The sequence below is a fragment of the Temnothorax americanus genome, unplaced genomic scaffold (assembly GCF_048541705.1).
Source record: "Temnothorax americanus isolate GAGA-0224 unplaced genomic scaffold, ASM4854170v1 Scaffold21, whole genome shotgun sequence".
NCBI classification, from domain to species: Eukaryota; Metazoa; Arthropoda; class Insecta; order Hymenoptera; family Formicidae; genus Temnothorax; species Temnothorax americanus.
The window spans coordinates 1,668,461-1,691,485 of record NW_027509349.1 but is presented as its reverse complement, the minus strand read 5'-3'; the positions used below and the strand labels follow the sequence as shown (position 1 = coordinate 1,691,485).

At 38.4% G+C, this 23,025-nt stretch overlaps 1 protein-coding gene across 3 annotated transcripts in view; it reads right to left on the bottom strand.

Annotated features, from left to right (window-relative positions):
* Window positions 1–23,025, bottom strand: part of Sk (small conductance calcium-activated potassium channel) — a 174,731-nt gene that overhangs the window by 117,222 nt on the left and 34,484 nt on the right. The window lies entirely within an intron of this gene.

Genomic DNA, 23,025 nt, shown 5'->3' with positions numbered 1-23,025 from the left:
ATATCCTACAATCATCATACAACACATGTGACGTATCCAACCCTTTACAGAATACAATCCCCTTATACCCGACCTGACCACGTGCGACCCTTTACATCCTGGTACCCCTCCCCCATTCTTTCGGACCTTGCCTCTCCTTTTTCTCATCGCTCTCTTTCGGCCCCTCTCCTGGCCGCTTCTTCTTCCCTCTTTCCGTGCTCCAACTCCTCAGCTCCTGCGATTAATATATACCCAAAATGAATTCACGCGAATCCGAGGAAACAACAATTTATTTTTTTAATCCTAATCTTTTGACTCGACATTTAATTTAGTTCAGATATAAAAAGAACTCAAAAAGGAAAGAAATAAAAAGAGAGGAGAAAATTCAATTCGTCAAACTTGCTGCAAGGTTGCGTTTACAGTTAGTTTTATAAAAATCTCTGTTTGGTTCACTCCTGCCTCGCCGTTCATTCCACTTCCAAACTGCAAAATTGGGAATTCGAAAGACGTATATATGCATCGACGAAATCAGTGGCGAGGCACGAGTTTGAAAGATCTACGTGAATATCGGTTTCCGGGCTGCAGCCGCCGAGTGGTAGTCATGGCAAATTTCGAGAATCACCTTTCGAAAGTGCTTCGAAAGTATTGACCGCAGACGTGGTCACACTCGACTCGGGTTTGTGGCCTTTCAAGATTTCCGGTGCGAGATGCACCGGCCGCGGTCCGCCGCAAGATTTACCAAGCCAGGCATCGTCGCTACCAGTTAGGTCGCTGACGAGCCTCGTCGCCTACGTACATACATTAATATATAGAGGGTGATCCATTTAAAACGTCCTGCCTCGCGGAGATGCGAACGGTAAATGGCACCGGGATTATTCATTTACGATGGTCGCTGCCAGTCGAGAGTCCGGTATGAATTAAAGATGCGAGAAAGACAAAATCGATATGCTACCAATATATTAATATTGGATGAATCTCGCTTTGGTAAAAATTTTACATCGCGCTTGGAATGGGAAAAAGTTGATGGCTCCCTCATATAACTTTCAGTGGAAAATAACTGCCGCAGATTGTCCGAGGAATCGCAAAGTAAAGTTGTTTACTTCTCCCCGGTTCTCTGGACTAACGACAAAATTCGCGGCTAGCAAAACGTTGTTACAACGTCTGTGACAACATCACCTGCGTCTCCGACGTAAGTAGCCGAGTTTAAAATGAAACCGACGGAGAGTCTCCGTCGGTTTCATTTTAAACTCGGCTACTTACGCTAATTCGAGCGAATCGTTAACACCGTAAGCGCTTTTTGTACGAGAAAACTTTTGTTCTTTCAACAGTCGCAAAAATTGAAACAGTCGCAAAACAGTACTATTATGAGTATAAACTTCGTGATGGAGTGCGATCGCATAAAACCACATTAGTACAATTAAGCGATCGCTAAGTACATAAAACGAACAATTGTGCAAGCAAGACCATATAACCGACATTAAGAGCGACCATAAAAGCAAAACTGCCTCTAATAAGTCAGTCCTCGAAGGTTCGCTACTGCGAGGATCTAAACGGGCGATATCCTTCCCGAACAAATTTAATTATTATCACACCACGAAGTCTTTTTCTGCAAAAACGTAAGCTAAGATAATTTCAAATTAATTAGGAATATGGAAACAATGTAGAACAAAATATTTATAATTTAGTCTTATTTTAAATAAGTTATAATCATAAATTTGTACACTTTATCTTGTACACGCATATTTAATGTACAAATACTACATATAAACTTTTATTTTATTATAAATTACAACTAATTGTAAAAACAATTGATATCATTAATGAAAGATCATCATCCTCAATCCTATTACTCGTGTCCGAGCGTGGTGACTTCTCTTCATATACATGTGTTGCGCACGTAGATTATACACATTGTATATGGAACCTACAGTTTAACGCCGATTCCAAACGGCTATATTTTTTTTAGAGAAGTGTTCATAGCAAAAATACTCTCGGTGGTTTGTCATTGCCTTCCGAGAGAAGAACGAGCAAATATAATTTTTCTAGCTTTACCGGGGCTCGAACCCGGGACAAACCAAGAAAGTATACCCAGCGAGAAATGACCCATCGAACGTCTAATCGACGTCGATTCGACGGGTCATTTCTCACTGGGTAAGACGCGACACGCGCTCGAGTACCGAGTAGCTCAAGTAACAGGTAAAACGGATGAGAACTTTAATCTAGACCTCGTCACTCCCGATGCGAGAAGCAACTAAGGAAAAACTAAATTTTTTGCTTGATTCCGGAGCCGCCATCACCTTCATAGAAGTAGGAAAATTAAAAGATAAGATTAAAATACGAGAAAAGAGAATAGCGGTAACCGGCGTAACTGGACATCAATAAACCTTCGGAAAAATACGAGCTACAATACTCGTAGGCAAGGAAACTCTACGGCATACGATGTACGTAGTACGAAACGATTTCCCGATGAACTACGAAGGCATTCTGGGAATCGATTTTCTGAAAAAACATCGAGCCGTTCCGAATCACGCCAAAAATCGATTGAAAATCGGTACCGCAACGTTTAAACTACAGCCGTATCGAAAGTTTATCTTACCCCCGCGCAGCGAAACAATAATATCCGCGATAATCAACACTAATAGAGTAGGTATCGTAAAGAGTGAAGAGACAATTCCGGGAGTATTCATCGGTAACTGTATGGTAAAACCGATAGATTTTATCTGTCCAATAAGCGTAGTAAACGTTATTAAAAAGCCCGTCGAAATAATCACACCGCATGTAACTGTATAGAAGACTGTACCGGTGACTGACACGGCCGACATACTCACGTTACAGCCGACAGAAGAGCGCGAATCAATTACAGAGCGATGCGAAAAATTACGTTATAAATTAAAAATGGATCATTTAAATAACGAGGAAAGAAAAGCGTTAGACCAAATATGCGATGATTATTTATTGCGATGTATTCTATTTAGAGAATGACAAGCTAACGTGTACCCCGGCGGTGAAACATGAAATCCCGACGCGAGCAGATAGCGCGCCGGTGAACGTCCGACCATATCGCCTGCCAGAGAAGAATAAGAAGGAAATAAATCGACAAATTAACAAGATGCTAGAGAATTGAATTATCCGCCCTAGTACAAGCCCGTGGAATTCTCGAATATTAGTGGTACCTAAAAAACCTGACGCTTCAAGAAAAATAAAATTTTGAATCGTTATAGATTTCCGCAAGCTCACCTACCTTACAATATGAGACGCATTCCCATTGCCAAATATTAATTGCAGAAATATATGATAAATTAGGAAAGGCAAAATATTTTACAACCTTAGATCTCGCATCCGGTTACCATCAGATACCGATGCATGAGAAAGATAAAAAGAAGACAACATTTTCCGCACCAAATGGACACTACGAATTTAACCAAATGCCTTTCGGACTAAAGAACGCGCCAAGGACTTTTCAGCGAGCAATAATAGCAGCACTAATGGGATTAAAAGGTATCAAATGTCTCGTTTATCTCGACGATGTTGTAATATACGGAGCAACTTTGGCCGAACACAACAGGCGTCTAATCGAAGTACTACAGCAATTACGAAAATATCGTTTCAAACTTCAACCCGATATAAATGCGAATTCTTGGGCAAAGAAGTATTATATTTAGGACACATTATTTCAGAGAAAACGGAATACTACCAGACCCTGCCAACATACAAGTAATGATAAGGTGTAAAACGCTTAAATGATCAAAAGATGTACAGACTTTTCTCGCGCAGATTTGCTGGATATTATCGAAAATTTATCGAAAATTTTTCTAAAATTGCAAAACCTTTAACAAAACTAATGAGAAAAGGGGAAAAATTTCTTTGGACAGCCGAACAACAAATAGCGTTCGAAACATTAAAGGAAAAGCTAACTACTGTACCTATATTAAATTACCCAGATTATAGTCAGAGATTCTTAGTAACTACAGACGCATCCGACTATGCAATCGGAGCCGTGTTATCACAAGGAACAGTAAGACAAGACAGACCGATAGCATATGCCAGTAGAGTATCAAACAAAACGGAGCAAAATTATAATAGACGGAAAAAGAATGATTAGCCATCGTATGGACCGTAAAACATTTCCGACCTTATGTATGGAACAAAATTTATAATAATTACTGATCATAGACCATTAATATGGTTATTTAACGTAAAAGACCCTGGCTCGAGATTAATTAGATGGAGACTCAAGCTGGAAAGTGGATTACGAGATCGTCCACAAGGCAGAAAAAATGAATGCGAACGCAGACGCATTGAGTCGAAACCCGATAGTGGAGGACTCACAAGTAAATAACGTTCATCAAGAAGAAATGCCGAGAGAATACTTGGAAGAAGATAAACTGCAAATATTACACGAATATCACGACTTACCTATGGGAGGACACCAGGGAGTCACAAGAACTTTAAATCGAATCCGATTAACTCACAATTGGAATGGACTTACTAAGGATGTCGAAGATTATATAAATAAATGTGAATACTCTGCCAAAAGAATAAACAGAGCAGAAAAACGAAAATGCCTTTATCAATTACAGATACGCCACAAAGACCATTCGAGAAATGCGCCCTTGACATTGTAGGACCACTAACTATTACAAATAGCAGAAATAAATATATTTTGACATTCCAAGATAGCTCGACGAAAAGTAAAGCAATTCCCGTAGAAAATCAAGAAGCAGCCACAGTCGCAAAAGCTTTTGTTATTAAAATCGTGTTAGAACACAGAATACCGGAGAAAGTACTCACGGATCAGGGCACGAATTTTACTAATAAAATGTTCAAAAACGTGTGTAAATTATTAAAAATTGAAAAAATACAAACGACAGCTTATCATCCAGAAAGTAACGGAGCATTGGAGCGATCGCATCGCACATTAGCCAATTATTTTAAAACACTATATAAATGAAGATCAAACGAATTGGGATAAATGGCTGCCCTACGCGATGTTTATATATATATAATACAACTCCCCACACCACGACAGGTTTTACACCGTTCGAGTTAGTTTACGGTCACCAAGCTATATTACCGACAGCTTTAACAAAACCTCCAAAACTTACGTATACCTACGATAATTACGCGCAAGAACTTCGAGAAAGAATACGCGCAATGAACGAAATAGCGAGAGAACACACCAAGCAAGAAAAAATTAAGGCGAAACGACAGTATATGATAGAAAAGCGAATATAGAAACATTTAAAGTATTAGGGGATCAAGTATTATTATATGATGAAACGGTTCGGCAAGGAAGATCAAAGAAGTTAGAATCGCAGTGGATAGGACCATACATAGTAATAGAAAAAATGAATGACGTAAATTATACGATTAAAAAAAAGAAACGAAAAATGTTACGCGTACACGCGAACAGACTTTTATCGAAAATTAGAAACAAGAATAAGACAACCCTACCTTACTAGAGCCTAAGAGCTTACCTGAGCCTACGACGGTTCAGGATACGACGGAAAGCCCTTAGCAGAGCGCGTGTGGCCCGGTCCATCCGGTAATCATAATACTCGTTCCAATCAAGGTACCCCGGCATACCCTCCATCGATAATAACCGATGCGGCAGCTCCTCTACAGGTGCTTGCACCTCACCCCATTCAAGATCAGGCAACTTTGACTGACTGGGCATGACGTAACGAGCAAATTACACGACACTAAAGTTAGTCGCGAAATAAAATGTACTCTGCTCGAAGAATAGAAGCAGACTAAAGCAAGGACTCGCCAGAGGAATTATAAAAAATTCCAAGAAAGTATTCCTATTACAGGATTACGATGCTCATCCTCTATCAGCACCTCGCAACAGGAGCATCGCCCGTACAACCGTACGAAGTAACGCAATTGATCAATGAGCCAGAGGTATTTATTTCGAGAAAATCGGACACCTGCAGCAAACGAAGGCAACGTGAAATTTAGCGATACGCATAGACATAACCGCATTAAACATCAGACATCAACAGCTTCAAAGATATAATAATAATAATAATGATAATGATAATGATAATGATAATGATAATGATAATGATAATGATAATAATAATAATAATCTTTATTTACGAGAAAAACCCTTTAATATATACAAACAAGAGATATGCAGTTTATATAAAATTAATTATATAAATAAATAAAATAGATATAAAAAGTACGATCAAAAACAATAATTTTGTTATATTATATGAAAGTAAACAAATGAGTTTCCGTTTAAATGTAAGCGCATTGCCACCAAAAAAATTAACTACGTTAGTATAATTATTTGCCGAGATGATCTTTCTATTCAAGCAGGAATTTACGCCATATAAAGTATTGTGATATTCAATATAAAAGGTGGGGGATTGTCTCAGATCCTTGATTGGAATATTTAAATTAATATTTTTTAATAGGTCAGGGCTATCGATAAAATTGTTTAACATTTTAAAAATTAATGTTAGGTCAAAAATTAATCTCCTGTTCTCTAGAATAATTAAATCCTCCTAAATAAGTAATCTAACCCTAGCGACTAATGTCATTTCTTAAATCCGCCGAAAAACCTGACGATTGCATCGGACGATCAATCATTCGATGCAAACCGACACCGGAACCAAGAGCGTTCAACTCCAGGACGACCGAAAGCGCTGATGCGAAGGTCAAGCGCAAGGCGCTGACAACGAGAGGTCAACGCTATCTCGAGACGCCCCGAGAGTTAGCAACAGAATGTCGACTCCGACATTATAAATACCACCGAATTATAAGATCGGGCGGGCAGTCGCTAATACAACATCTAAGCATATACGTGCGTCAGAATAACTGTCACATAATTAACCGTCATATTATTCGTCAAATTAATAATCGTTATAATCGTTAAGCGACTCTCAAGTATAACGCGAATATCGAGACCTCTTTTAAGCTAGCAGGACCAAATGGGCAGAATCAAACCGGACCTATCGGAATATTTAGTACTTTTTTGTAGGTACTAATTTGTACCACTAGTAACAATTTTGTACCTCGTGCCGTTTCGGAGAAAATCGTGTCGCTGCTACCTTAGAATTAAGCTAGAAAGACCACAAAAAAATAAAAAAAGGATTTTAAATACAGAAATTTGAAGGACTGAATTTGTACTAATTTGTACCATACAAAGAAACTTAATATATTCATCCCTTCTGCTTCAAACAGCCCCTAATAGAACTCAGTCCTCTTAGTCTCAAGTGTAAAGTACTCTTTCTAATCAGCAGAATCAATCGCTACTTGTAGACTCTATATTCAGTATAATTTGTACTACGAAAATATAACGTTTCAGATTTTGTACCCCAGCCGTTTGATAAAAAACTACCCCCGATACCTAACAGTCTCAAGAGTAAAGTACTCTTTCTCATCTGCAGAATCAATCGCTAGTTGTAGACTCGATTCAGGATAAGAAACTACGCATCGCGTAAGACGGCGAGAAAGAAGCTTATGTATGCGCGCCCTTCCTCGTCCGTTCAATTTTTCAGTATAAGCCTCGCTCGAGTTTCTCGCTCGTTACTTTATATTCCCGAGAGCCGACGTCTCTCGCGCACCGGGAGTAATTTCTCGCCGTCGAAATACAGGTGAACTCGTCATCTTTCGAGAGGAGAGAATGTCGGCGCCGATAGAACTTTTCCCCCGATGCCCGATGCACTTTTGCCATTTTTGCGAGAACGCCACCGAAAATTAATACATATCCAAATAAATGCAACGACGACGTGCTTTCATGATAATCTTACAGCGAGCATGAAATGGGGCGCAGAGACAGATCGGCGATGCGGCAACGGGAATACAACGTGAACACGCAAAATGCACATTTATTGATCTTACGTTTTGCAAGCATACCCTAAGATACGTAAACCATTGAAAAAAAGCAAATATTATCTAGCGCATTAATTCAACAACGCCCTGTTCAAGCAATATCCGTAATTCCTGCCAACACCTCGACCGAAAAACTCGCTAGCGCGAGTTCTGCCCCTCCCATCGCGTTAAAAGTGTGGACCCTCGAGTCTCGGGAGAATAAACGTGAATAATTAAAAGGTGTAAGTGGATCACGATGACTTGCGCTATACCTATATACGTGAGGTAGGTCATGCAATCCGAGGGTTAAATAAAGTTTCTGCGCGTCTCATAAAGAGGGAGCACAAGGGCATGCCCTGGGTGGCTTCCACGACACGGTATGAGACACACCGAATTTAACCGAATAGATAGGTGGTTGATCCTAACACGCGAATGCGACGTCGTCGCTCCACGCGCATATTTCGATTCTCTGTGGAATGGAGTCCGGGTGACTTTATGGAAGCGATCACGACGTCGTCGCTCGCGAGCTCGTTAGGGGCTGCAACCCCCTCAAGCTCGTAATTAGAGAGCGAGGAGTGTGCACTTTGCAATTTATACGCCGACGGTCGATGGTCGTGATTGTTAACGAGGTGGAATTCATCACGCTGGCTTAACCCTTTCATTCCGACTGCGTTTATTGCGTGGTGGCGTAAAAAAGCTTAAATAAAGAAGAAAAAAAAGAGAAAAAGAGACTCAGGAAAAAAGCGTGAAATGTAGACATTATTTAACATGAATACATATAAAAATGATTGTCAAGTCGCTTCTAGTCACCGGATAATCGATGTGTATTCATCTATTTAACATTGACAAGGGGAGAGCTAATCCTTCGGGTCACCGATTTTGTCGAACATATTGCATCTGTTACTTTTATACGAATACTACATTCCTGCAAAAGTTCGGCAAAATCGGTGACCCGAAGGATTAGCCCTTCCCTTGTGAGTTAAAGTGAAGTTAAATAAAGATCGTCTGACTGCGGTTGACCTTTTTCACTTTGGGTAATCAACCACGCATCGATAATGCGAGATTGATTTTCCCCTTCAAACCTTGACATTCAACTTTTAAAATTTATTCTATATAAAAATCTGTAATAATCCATTTAAAATCCGCCTTTCGTATACTTTCTAAATTCTCGCTCGTCCAATTTTTGCCTTTACGTTTTTCGATTCTCGCAATTCTCAAAGGATCGGTTTGATCAATGATTGCTGACGTGGAGATTCGACATCAATCGAACATTGCGCGTCAATTCCAACGACGCAGTTCGCTCTACCTCAAAACACCTAGGGGTTCGTTATCTAATCGGGACAAACCTTTTCTCGTCGTCGTCGTCGTCGTCGTCGTCGTCGCCATCGCAGATAGCGCGATACGGAAGGAAACGACATACATGTCGACTGTGTCCGTCGCCATGTGTGTTACGTATATCATCAGGAAAATACGAACCTTTATGCCATGCATACAATAGCAGGCAATAAATGACGAGCTGTAGGGTAGGTGGCTTAGCTACTGACAAACTTAGAATGTGTGAATCCGCCAGAAGGTTGGATTCTCATTTCGAGATAACATTGTATAATTCCAATAAAACGTAAATTTTTTAACTGGGTAATAACATCGTTCAGTTGTTAACTTTAATTTGTTGAAATGTATAAGTAATCGCATTTATGTAAAATTTGTTGTAACATTTTTTTTAATGTTAATATTACGAAACTTAATTTCTTCTTTCCTAATCGCTCCCAACTTTATACTCTCGTTAAGGAGAAAAAAACGTTAAAAAAAATTCGTTCTGCTCATGAAACGCTTATCGCAAACACCTCGTAAACATCGTATCGCGCGACAAAAAAATAACAAACATTTCACGTTTCTCTTTATGGGTCGCGGGCGTATCTAGTGGCGTCGCGTCACGCGATGTTACGCAATGAAGGCGCACGATAAATTAGCCCAGTCTTAAACCATCCGAGCCGTCGGCCGTCATCGATTTCTCCGCGGAATTAACCAGAATTTAGAGCGTCAGTCACACAAACACACCCTCCGGCCGCGGAGTTACGGAGCAAATCTTGCCGGGCGTGCTAAATAATACAATGTAAACGGAGCCGCGCGTTTCACCTAAGTTATGACGGACAATTGACGGCCGACTGCCACATTTTATGCGTTCTTCAGCGCGGTCATTTCGAGTTGTGTGTTTTACCGCGCGTGCCTACTATAGCAAATAGCAGGCCCAAGTATAGCGCCTCCCACAAGAGTAGGATTCTCATTGCTTGACTAAGCGAGCTTCTAAAAGTCTGAGTCTTTCGAATTTCTAACTCTCGAATCAACACAGTGGAGAAGATTTATCAGCAACGTTGTTTGTATCAAATTAGGAATGCGATAAAACAGGAGGTAATAAAACACATGTAAATGAGACAGTGATTTTGCAGATATTGCAGTGATTTGCAGATCAATAAAAGCGATAATTTAAAAGAAAGTTGGACGTTGCGCTTGATTCAATGGCCTTTCTTGCCTAAAGGATAGCTTTTGGAGATGGAGATTCCAAAGAAATGGAGATTCTTTGACTCACGTCGTTACGCTTAGCATGATCATGTAAATTTTGATGAACGTTTGAATCAAGCATTCAAACTAGTTAGAAACCTCGCGAACTTATTTCGAAGAGCATCAAAGTTCCCGCAGCAATAAAAATTTCAAATTGGGTCGACAATCTTGAATTCCAGCTGGAACTTCTCTGGAGTTACTCGAAAGCTAGTAGGATTCAGAAACATGTTGCGCGTCTAAGAGTTTGGCAACTCGTTGAACATGTCACGCCCTAGTCATTAAAATCTCCAAACCAGAAGTGGCCATGAACGGGAACAGATGGGAACATCTGCCAAACGTTTCATCTTATATATATTTCCCATCTTAAATCCCCAAACGATTCCGACGAGTTTAAAAAATACTATTCTTCATTTTAAATATATTATCTGGTTATTGAGACAATTAACTGTTATTATTTATCGCTAATTTACTGTTGCGCTCCGCAGTCACACAGTCCCTCGCGTTCGCGCCGCGCACTTCCGGACTCGCGTAAAGGAAGAAACACTCTCTTACTTATAGCAATCTCGAGTTTATTAGAGAAATACAAAGGAGAATTCGAGAACAGGACCGTGCCGTTCGAATCTCCAAATAAATCTGACAGGCGATAAGTGTCCCGTTGTCAACGGACCGCTTTGCGACTTCTGTGGAATAACCGCTCGCTTCAGCTCGGAGTTAAGGGTCGTTTCAGCGCGAGCGATTACGTTTATTTTAAGAAAATATCTGGAAGGAATACATCGCAAAACGTTTGAATTAAAATATCACAAAATATACCACAAAAAATACCACAAAAAACGCCGCATTTAAATCTCGTGACAACGAGAGGATCATTATTATTAATGGGTCTCCAGCCAGAAATTTCTTGCCTGCTTATTCCTGTCGATCCTGCTTATCCCTCATTAGCGCGTGTTTGCTTTATTCATGTGCCGTCGCCCATGATTACGATCGCAGCTTCTCGAGTTCATCCAGGCCATCGCTTAACCAGCGACAATTGAATCCTCAGGATTCGCCTCGATATGACCGCCTAGCAACGTCCCTATCTGTCGTGTTTTCAATAAATCTGTGTCCCTCTCTCCATCAAGTGTATTATATACACAATTTCACAACTTGGTTTTTTTGATCACCGGAAATTATTCTCCGAGTTCTTGAAAAAATTTCACGACAATAAAAAAAAGAAGCAGGAGAATGCTCCAATTTGCACGTCGTTAATTATAAAATAAAATAAAATCCTGTTTTCTTTCCATGCTCTATCATATTTTATCCTTATTAAGTATTTCTAGACATTTCTGAGATACAGAAATAAAAAATTTGCGGAAATTCTGTTTTTCCGAAGAAAAATATATATCTTTTCTTAATTTCTAAACCACGTTGGTGTAATTTATGCAATTTAAAACTTTATTACAAACGCCTTCTTGAATAAAGTTAATATTTAACATTAAGTTAATATTTAGAGGTAGAAATTTTCTTCAAGAAATGCGCTATTTTAATTAAATGTATATATCATATATGTATATCTTGTTAAGATATACATGTTTCAGAGCGGCGTCAGAGAAAGTATCACTTTACGGAGAGTGACTTCACAAAAGTGTACTTCACGCTTCATAAGTAGGGGTTCTTATCGTTAAAAAAGACAATAAAATTACAAAGGCGAAATCTCATTCAATAGAATGACAGAAAAAACTACGCGTTATTATAGCTTGCAAGCGTGCATATTCAAAATTCATTTAATTCAGATTAATATTAGACCAATAAATTTATCAAATGACTAAAAATTATTCACTCTATTCATTCTTTTATTTTAATCTAAAATTGTAATAAAATTGTAAATTTCAAGTGTTCTAAAAAAATATTTAAATTTTATTATACATATTAGATCCCTAAAACGCTTATTTTTTTGTTACACTTCTTTTAGATTAGATTTTTTATTTATATCCAATTCGATATATTTGCCTCCATGTCAACTTTACATTTTAATTTTCTTAAGGGGATCCTAAAGCCGTCTGTAATACCGGCTTTTTTTCTTAGGCACTAATCTTTTAATTGGCTTTATAGAAATGCAAAATTCTTGTCTAGAATTAAAGTACGCATCAAAATCTAGGTCATGGTGGTCGAATTTATATCGAAAACGAGAAAAAGTTAATATTTTTGTTAATATTTGGTATAGGTGACGACAATATTTGCTTTGTACAAAAATTCCAAATAAATATCCACAAAATTAGACCGGCATGACCTAGGGACAACATTTAAGAACAATATCGTGCAATTAGATCTAAGATTGAAAGCCTAGAAAAAAAGATTAGTTTAAATAAACTTTTATATGTGCAAAAGCACATTCAGGTTGACATTGCGTGTAGCGAGAGATGGCGCAGCACGCGAAACAAGGGCAAATGTCTCTCGTTAGACAAGGACAGATATAGATATATGACATAGAAAACAGAATTAGAAATGTTGACATTACCGACAAATCTTCTTCAATTAAAGCGGTCAACCAAGATCGAAACCGATTATCGATTTGCTTGGCCTCGTTACCGGCCAATTTGTTTGCTAATGAGTCACACGACCGTTGCAGCCGCAAGGACTCTGGCTTCGAGACGTCCCACCGCAATGACCAATATTCCGGGGTTTGTCAATATTGACCGCAAGATCGCGTAAAAGGCCGCGCCATCGGGATTGGTCGGCCTTATTTTTCAAGCCGTTCCTCTCGAGGTTCAGTCGTATGCGCTCGAGGTTTCGTCTTGTTAACGGCGTATTCGGCGAGGGAAAGAAAGTGCGGAGGGTGAATCAAGTATAGGGCTAGCTTGCAAGGGGAAGAGCGGTCGACAGCTCGAGGGAACGAGATGACGCACGGAGAAAGGAGGACGGCTCGAGTGCTTCTCCTGAGCGCGTGAAAAAGTAAAAATTCTCGCCGACCCGGCGATCTTGACACAGGCGACATGTATACAGGTGACGGAGTTATTTGCGCGCTTTGGGATACACGGGTATCCTTTGTACACGGTAGGAATTATGAGACTTTTTTCGCGTGAGCGTCTCCCGAAACGCGACGAATTCAACGGCTTTAAATTGTGACTGATCGTTCAACCGTGATAGTGAAACGTTTCTCTTCGAGAGGAATTCTCGGAGAGATTTTATCGCGATGACAACGGGAAAGCCTACTAAATCAATCATCTCAAATATTTTAAATCCTTCCTTTTATAAAATTCTACTTATGCTTTAATTAGAATAAAATATTCAGAATTTATTTGCATTAATACGCACATGTCGGCCGAATGCCAGCATCACGTTAATGCGAGGAAATTTTATGAACTCAATTCGAGCGTAATTATGAAGTGATCGAGCCACACAGAGCATAAAAGTTTGTGAAATTCAGAACGCAAGCACCCTCTTCACCTATCAGATTTTTATATTTAATTAATAATATATGCTCGCGAGACCTATTTCCTCAAATAGAAATTTGACGCAACTCATTAATTTTTTTACGATTTTATAAAGGAAGGCTAATATAAGGATAATTATAATTTTAAAAATTAGTCGCTTTAATTAATGTATGTAAACAAATTTATATTTTTTAATATTTTAATACATACAATATTAGAATAAAGTGCATTAATATATATTAAGAGAAAAAATTTCGCAACCTCCAAACTTTTACGCGACTCCTCAAAGAGTTGTGATTCACAATTTGCGCATTATTAACGTATTTCGTTTAAAATTACAGGTAAAACGAACGTATAAACGTAATCCTGAAATTCAACCTGATGAAATCGCACGAAACATGAAATAAATATATGTGTGTCACGCTATAAGCGGATAAAAACATTAAAAATGTATCGAGTTTTTCCAAGCTATTCGAGGTCTTCGAAACTTTTTTATAATAAAAAGCACGGATTGTTTGAACTTTAAATAATTTTATCATTTAATTGCTATGACTATCTTTCACATTCTACCGGTATATATTGTATATATATTGCAGGACAATCCGATAAAGGAAATAAAATAGAGTACCAAAAGCAGATAAATCGCTGTCTTCAAAGGTCCGCGTGTAACGAAGAAAGTTAATCAGTGTGCGGGATTCATTACGCGATGCGGCGCGGAGAGCTGAAAAAAAAGCTCTATCGGTCGCAAGTGTCCCGTTGTAAAACTTTGACTAGGTGCGCGTTTGTGTGCAGCGAACCGAACAGAATACACTCCGCAATTGCCTATTCTCAATTGCATGCAGGCTAGAGACCGGGGTTTTTATCCTTTACCCCGGCAGGCCTTTTTTCCCATCGATCCACGAAGCCTTGATTGAATTTAGCTCCGGCGATTGAGTCGGTCGCTTCATTACATTAATTCTATAGTATTCAATCCGGCTTCGCGAAAGAACTTTCTGTTCCCCCTCATGCGTTGATTGATTGTTATTCCTCTTAAGGCCATTGCACGTAACAAAGTTTTAGTTGTAATCGTAAGGCCGTAAGGAAATAGACCAATCACAGTCGATTATTCTCCCCGCGCTTGAAGAATAATCGAGTGTGATTGGTCTATTTTCTTACGGCCTTACGATTAAAACTAAAACTTTGTTACGTGCAATGGCCTTTATAGCACTTCCATCATCGCTCAGAAAATTACAGACATCAGCCTTCCTTTCTATATTATACTCTTTCCCTCGTTGGAGCTATTCGGCGAGGAAGTGGAGTGTTATTTGATTAAATCGATTTTTCTATAGACAAGAGATACGGGATCGCTTAGCATATTTGTAGCACCGAAATAATTCTATCTTAATCTTATCACGAAAGCAACGGATACTATAATTATTGAAAAATTATAATAATTAATAATCGTGATAAAATAATTGAAGGAAATGACTATTCTATCAAAATTGTAATGGAATCCGTAATGTATTACGTGCCAAGTTTATTATGTTTTGAGTGAATTATAGATCACGCCATTTTACCATATGCTCCTGATACACGTATAATCAAATTTTCATTAAAGAGAAACGAGCATATATATATTCAGAAAGACATCTCTATCTCGAGGAAGAAAAAAGGGGCCAAGTTTTCCGGACACAACCTGGAATGTGCGCGGAACTGGTAGAAAGGAGAGCTATAAATTTCCTGCCTTCGCCAGGGATCGACTTTTCGCTTTCTATTTCCGCGGGACATTTTCGCGCGTACATATGTTCGGCGAGGTGGAAAAACGAGCGTCGGTCAAAGCGCGGGCACAATGCGCGACCCGCGCGAATATATATGTTTCCGGCGCGGAGCGTGCATGGTCAGAAAGGAAAGGAGCGAGATCGTGCCGCGGAATTGCGGTGGACGTTTATCGAGAATTAAAGGGCTCAAAGGGGATGGATGTCGTCTTTCCGAATGAATGGCGAAACGTCGAATCCCTGACTCAAGCATTTCGTCCTCCATATATCCTCTATTATCCCCCATATCCACGATGCCTTTTTACGATTTACCCTTCGGCCTTCGCCTCGGAAATACGAACGATCATGCGAACGCGTGTGCGTGCGTGTATATGCTTGCGTGTGCGTACCCACAGTGCGTATAAATCGCATGGATGGTCGTACAGATACCCCGGTACTAGAAAACATTTAGATAATAAAATTGTCTGATAAATCTCTCCGATGTTCTTTCGCTCCATACTTCTTAAGAATTCCTGAGATACCGATTGCTTTTTATTACTATTATCTTATTCTACCACTTATCCGATTTATCCCTAAGAAATAATAGACATAAAAAAGTAATTCGATCTTAACAAGATATATATATATAACATTCGGTAGAAGATGTGCGCGCATTATAAAGCATCTTTTAACTTCTGTGCTTTTTTTTTAGCAAGGAAATACCATAAAATTTGCGAAATAGATTTCGAATGGCGCATTCCACATAAAACATTATACAAATGTTTATATTCTAAACTTTTTAGAATTTTTTTAAACATTGCAATGCGTATAGAATCTTATTTTCATACAACTTTGGGTTTTTATATTTGTCGGAAACATTATTCTTGAGCAAAGAGCAAGAGAGCGGCAAATGACAAATCGGGGGAAAGTTACTATTCGGGATGCGGAAGTTTTGCCGGCGGCGGCAACGAATTGCAGAGAGAAACAAGCAGGGAACATCATAAATGCGTCTCGCAATACGTCGTCTGGCTGTAGCCATTCGCGCCCGCGCGGGCGGAAAATGGCGTTCCGGCGCGATGCGTTTAGCGATTCGATGATGGAAGCGTCGTAACGGCGTATGAAAGCACTGCCGCCGTTGAAAGATCATCTATTTTTACACGTCGGTCCAGGATCCGGATGATAAAGCGCTCTTGGAACTTTGCACCCCTCCTCCTATTTATAAACCCGGCGTTTGGCGAACGATGAACGGTTTGTTCTGTCCGCGCGCGGTAAATCTGATTGACGAAAATTAGATTCCGCAATGTGTACTAAATAATTCGTTTTACAGCATTACTCGCGAAATCACCACTTAAATCGGATACTCGATCGGATATCACGGGAAAAGCATGAGCATGAAAATTGTCCGCTTTATTTTTCTGAAAAATGCACACTATATAAGAATATCCAGAATAAAAATATCCAGACTTATATATATTCTATAATTTCTTATAAGATAAAAGATTCGATGACAAGATTTACATTTTTTCTTATTACGAAAAATTTTACCATGAATCTTTTGATTAGAAAATTATTTTTTTCAAAAATAAAATTCTAATTGACTTACGTTTATTAAACATTCCGCGCATATATTGCAGAATTCATTATAAAATGTAATCTCTATTTGCATATGTATTTCTTTTTACTTCCTACCAGAGAAAAAATACCGCCGGAAGATTCGCCATTATAGAATGAATGGCGCTGAATAAGATGACCTGGTTCGACACGACGATCCAACAAAATCCTCGGTATATTAATTAGTCAGCCAAGCCTAACATATATGCTGTGTGTACACTATGTTACAAGTGTCGCGGGCAATCGATCGCTCCACATGAAGTACGCGTTGCGATAACGTTCGTTTTCTCGATGCATTATGTTCACCCCCCAATATAGGCACACGCAATTACTTTATCACAGTACGTGAGGTCCATATGGCTTAATCAAATTTTCATGTAGGTCAAAGTTTGCTTCGAGCAACTCACCCATTTTGGGTAAACGATCATAAATATTGTTAAAGAAAGCACGCGTAGCTCTTGATTCTTTATTCTACGAAATTCTTTTGCCAAAAATTTTTTTAATTATAAAATCTTAAAAAAGAGTCAGAATCTTTAAAAAGATTTTTATAACTTAATACACGTTGTCTGCCCAAGCGAGTTTTATATGTCTTACGCCATATGTTGTAGTAAAATTTTTATTATCATATAAGCATATGTGATAAAAAATTGTGCAATATGGTTATATAACACTATATTCTCATATGTTAAATTGCGCATTTTTTGTTATCTAGCTATTTTATATGATTTAAACTTTTATATTAAATGGCATTTATTTTTCACAAACGTTTTAAAACAATTTTATAACGCCGGTCACCATATTGCAGTGATCACTGGGATGCCATTGAAAAGTCAAGTCACGGATTACGAAATCACCATATGGCAGTCAACGTGTTAAAGACCTCTCGAAAAATCGGGAACGTGACAACGTGACACTACGAAGATCTGAAGATGTGCGTAGGGTGAGCATATGGGCTCGGAACTAATACTCGAGAAACTCTAATTCCTGAAACTTTATTTTCCCGATCGAAAATTTTTCTTATTCCCTGCATTCGGGGTGAACGGGATAAAGACCTGAATTATAAATGCGAATCGGTCGCGGTAAGCTTCAAACAAATCGTCGGACGGCGCGACGTACGTGTCGCTTATCGTTAAGCGGTGTCAGTTCCTGCGTCAGTCGGCGTCCATAGTTATTTAAAGGCATCGCGTCTGAGTGCTCCCGAAATAGTGTGACGTGGCTGACGTGGTTTTGGGAGGCACGGGTACGGAGCGGTTGCTCCGCGTAAAGAGAGCGCAATATTCAATTTTGCATCCATTACCAGACGAAAATGTTGGGCGGATACGGTTGATTAAATAGCTTTCCGCATTTAAAAGGATCTTAAACGTCCAAGATGATTGACATCGTAACTGATTAACTTTAACTTGTCTTTTATTCAAAAACTGCTGACTTGAAAATATTTTCAGGTTTTAGTGGCTTATATAGTATATATCTATAAAAGTTAATCGAAACTTGTCAATTTCGCCATTCTTCGTTGTCTTCATTTGCCAGATTAAGTCTTAAAAATAGCGTATATCGGCTGACACGACTAAATAACGACGCAATATTCAATTTCCCGACGTTCAGTCGCGACTTTAGATTTCGCCCGCGGGATAATGATAACGGCTTGCTGAGAGCGGCTGACAAAAGTCTTCTACGTGTGCCATTTGGCTCTTATTAGAGAGTCGGATATTCCCGGCTAAATGAGAATCGACTCGGGCATTAATCCGCTCGATTATTTCGCTTTATTCTACCTGCATTCAAACAACTTAGTCAGCAAGTCGAAGATTAGTCCGTATACTCGAAAGTTCGGAGATACAAAAATATTTAAAGTTATAGAAAAATTTTTTGAATAAAAAAGTTTCGAAAATATCGCAAAATATCAAGAGTTCAATTTAAGATAGAAAAGCTTGTATTACGGATACTTTGTCAGCTCTAATTGTAAACTCAATTCCGAAAAAGCGAGTTTAATCAATTTAATTACAAATTATACGTATTTCGAAGAAATACTGAGAATATCGATAGAACGGTCGTTATCCTGTGGAAAAATAAAGTATACGCAGAGAGCTCCTTCGGCAAGAACCACGACGAGCTGGAACGCCATTTGTCAATTTCCACTCGCAGGCCGATGAAAAAAAAAAGGCGGACGCGAAAGAAAGCAACCAATGATTTATTTCAGAAATGCACGCGAAGCCACGTTCTTTCGAGGGTGGGATTCCCGAACACTTCATTCGTAATCACCTCTTCTTTATGCTGTCTTCACTTGTTTTTGCTGAATTACTCATTTGATTCTCTCTCAACAGAAAGATCGCAAACATCATTTTGAATATTACCGATAACATGACGTATAACTTTTTGATCGAAAAAATTCGCTACTTATACGCAGAAAAAATTACATATATAAAATTCGCGTATTTTATTTTTAAAAATAAATTTAAAATATATCAAATTTTTTAGTTTTATAATATCTTTCTTATCTGCTTGAATTATTTATATCAGAGATATTGAACCGAAAGATAATTATTTCAAAGAATTTTAAGTCTGATTAGATTATATAGGAATAGATTTTTACATTTTCCATTCGTAATAATGTAAAAACCTTTAGTCGAAAATCTCTGCGAAAGATTTCACGGCAATAAGGCTCGAAAAAGGATAAAAAAAGAAAAAAGAGATAGACACAGAGCCGAACGAGCCCCAATGATCAATGAGAATTAAAGACTGTATATGCGCTGGCTGTCCCCAGGAGAGTTCGATATATCAATCTTCATTCCCCGTCATCCAGAGGACTGGTAGAAAAGAGTAAAGAGGAGACTACAGTTGCCGCGTTCAATGAGCCATAACACAAATCGAACAGATGTAAAAGTCGATTCACAATACTTACGATGCGAACAACGTGCCACGCTGTCGTTCAACTCTCTTATTCCTGTTTCCAAAATTATTGCGATCGATTTGTCTTGTCGCGGTCTTTGGTTCGCTGTCCCTCGTTATAACAATAAATCAGTGTTTCGTGTGTTTAAAATATAATTAAAAGACAATTTCGAAAATATATGACGCTACAATTTTTTTTTTTTTTTTTTCTTTTTTTTTGACAGTTAGATCGACTTTCAATAGCATATTTTAATGTTCTCGAATATTAACTATTTATTGTACTCTTCATTTATATTAAAAAAATTTCGTGGACAGTGTTATTTATAAAACTCCGACGGATATTTGATGATAAATTGAAATTTGGATTTGTTAGTTATTACAAATATTAGGCATATCGTTAATAATATAAATTAAATTATTAGACATGTAAATTGATTTGTCAGTTATTATATGATTTCATCGGAGTGTGTATTGATAAACGCTGATGGCTGTTAATTAATACTTCGCTTTTATTTCTGTTTTTTTTTTAATTATTAATATCGGTGACCGACACGAAATATTTAATGACCTGCGGATGACTGAAATTCAATCGCTGCCGCTGGCGCTTTATTTACGGCCAAATCGATATCGATTAGTAATTTTATAAGCCCGGTTGAACTATTTAAGGCAGTCACCCGGGAAATATAAAATTTAAAAGTTGTTGCACAAGATGTAACGTGAAATCATAATACAGTTTACTTGGCATTATACTGCAAGATAAAGACAACATCCGACGATGCTGAAGAGCCGAGCACTAAGATTAAAAGTTTAACGAGATTAATAAGAGAAAAAGAGAGACTCAGAAAAAAGTCGAAAAAAAAACTCAAGAAAATCCTAAATCTAATAAGTCGTAAATAATTCCAACATCTCCGAATTTTCAAAGTATAATATCGTCTGCTAATTAAGCCTAAAATTTCCTCTCAACTTTTCAAATATTAACGAAAAAAGTTTCGTAACTTGAGATTAAATAAAAAATGATGAAACTATTATAATCTAATATAACCCGTTTATTAGTTTAAAGATCTAATTCGTCCAAAGTTTAAAACTTTCAAGCCTCTCGAAGGGTGGAGGGGGGGGGGCAAAAATATACGATACGAATTCTTAATAGAATCTAAGAATCTGAAGATCACGCTAAGAGCTCGCCATGTTTCAGAAATACGTGTTTCTGAAGTGCGGAAGTTCTCCTGTCGACTGTGAAACATTCATATGACTCGAGCATCCGGCCATACAAAATTTTTCATAATTTTCGCTGACGCAGAAGAAGAAGGGCATATTTATTAATTTCACGCGAATATTTTATCTCGTTGAATATTGGTTCCGAAGGGACAGCTGATCAAAGCTTCGGAATAGCAAACTTAAGTCATAATAATACTCGAACAGTGACACGATGCAGCGTCGCAAATACGTGCAAATTGTTAACGTTTTTATTTAGAGATCGTTTTCGAGCGCTTCATACGAGCGCGTTTGTTTTGCAGGAATCAATACTCGCAATTAGTCAATATCAAATATAAAATATCGGTGCCGCAGATATTCGCGATCGTACGCCGCGGTAAATGCACTCAACGGTGGTGAAATAAGCATTGAATGTCAATTGGAATCCCTGCTCCGAAATGGGTCCGATTAATAACGAGGGTAAATCAATACGGCGTCTGTGCACGGCTCGCAACGCACGTACCTTTAGTTTTCGGCGAGGCAATTAAAGGTACGAAGAGCCGAGACTGAAATTGCCCTGCGTACCTGGCAAAAGTGCGTGAAGGCTTTTAACAAAAGGGCTTTATTGCCTGCGAGAAATACCGTCAGAGATTTATTTCGTCACCATTGTTTAATCCACAACTTGTTTTTATTATCATTAGAAAATTCAATATTTAAAAACACATAAAAAGGATTCAATATTTGAAAAAACATAAAGGACTATCACAATAAATCATTGATTATTTATTTAAAAGTTGAAGTAAAGTAACTAAATAAAGGTTTTGTTATTCAACAGTACTCTTCAAATACAATCACAAGCATCGATTGCAATTTGCCTTAATTGCAAAAAAAAATACTGTGAATTTTCGCCGTTCATCCAGATCGAAAGACGATTTAAATCGATTTTCGTCGTTGGTACGTAAAAATATCGTATAAAAATATTTGCTATTCCGCGACACGATCCGCTCATTTTCTTTAATCTCCATAATTCACGAGCTCTAACAATGCTTGCTGTATACAAACGTCTATAATTAAGCCGTCTATATACGGAGGAACTAAATCATTTATACCGGGCGGCCAGAATTGTCTGTGGTCAGACCCTACCCTAACTAACTGCTTAAAAAGTTACCTCATTATACCGGACGACCGATCGATCATCGACCCGATTCCCCGCTGCAGGGAAACACGTAGGTCTATATCTCGTATTGGAAACGACGAAAATCGGAAAACCAGTTTCCGCGACCCGATCGATACGACCGAAATACTTTGTTCTATCACGCGCGTTGACTCCCTGTATTATTCGCACGAGGCCTGAGACGAAAAATTGAGATCGTTATTATACGGAACTTGTATCTTTTGCTCAAACCTTTTGTCAGAAATACGCTCCTGTCGCTTGTCTCTTGTAAAATTTAACGTTAAACTAACTAACGTTAGCCAATTATAATTAATTCCAAGAGAGAAATTGAGAAAAAGAGAATCCACACAAAGAAAAAGAACTGATTGCGGTCGTCGGCGAGAGAGCGACCATATTGTCGGATTCAGGCATAAATCGAGAAATTAATGCTTTTACCCCGGCGTATTAAGCTCGGTCGAATAAAAGCTTGGTGGAATTTTTGTCGACGACGTCGCGCGGGAAGATTCATCCGGAGGAAACATCTTGCGTAACGCGCTTTTCTTTTCTCTTCCCTTTCTGTTTTTTTTTTGTTCAACTCGTCCCAAGTTGAACGTTTTCTCTGCATACAACCCTCGTGCACAATGGCATTTTATATGGGTCGCTGGAGACGAGTTGCTACATA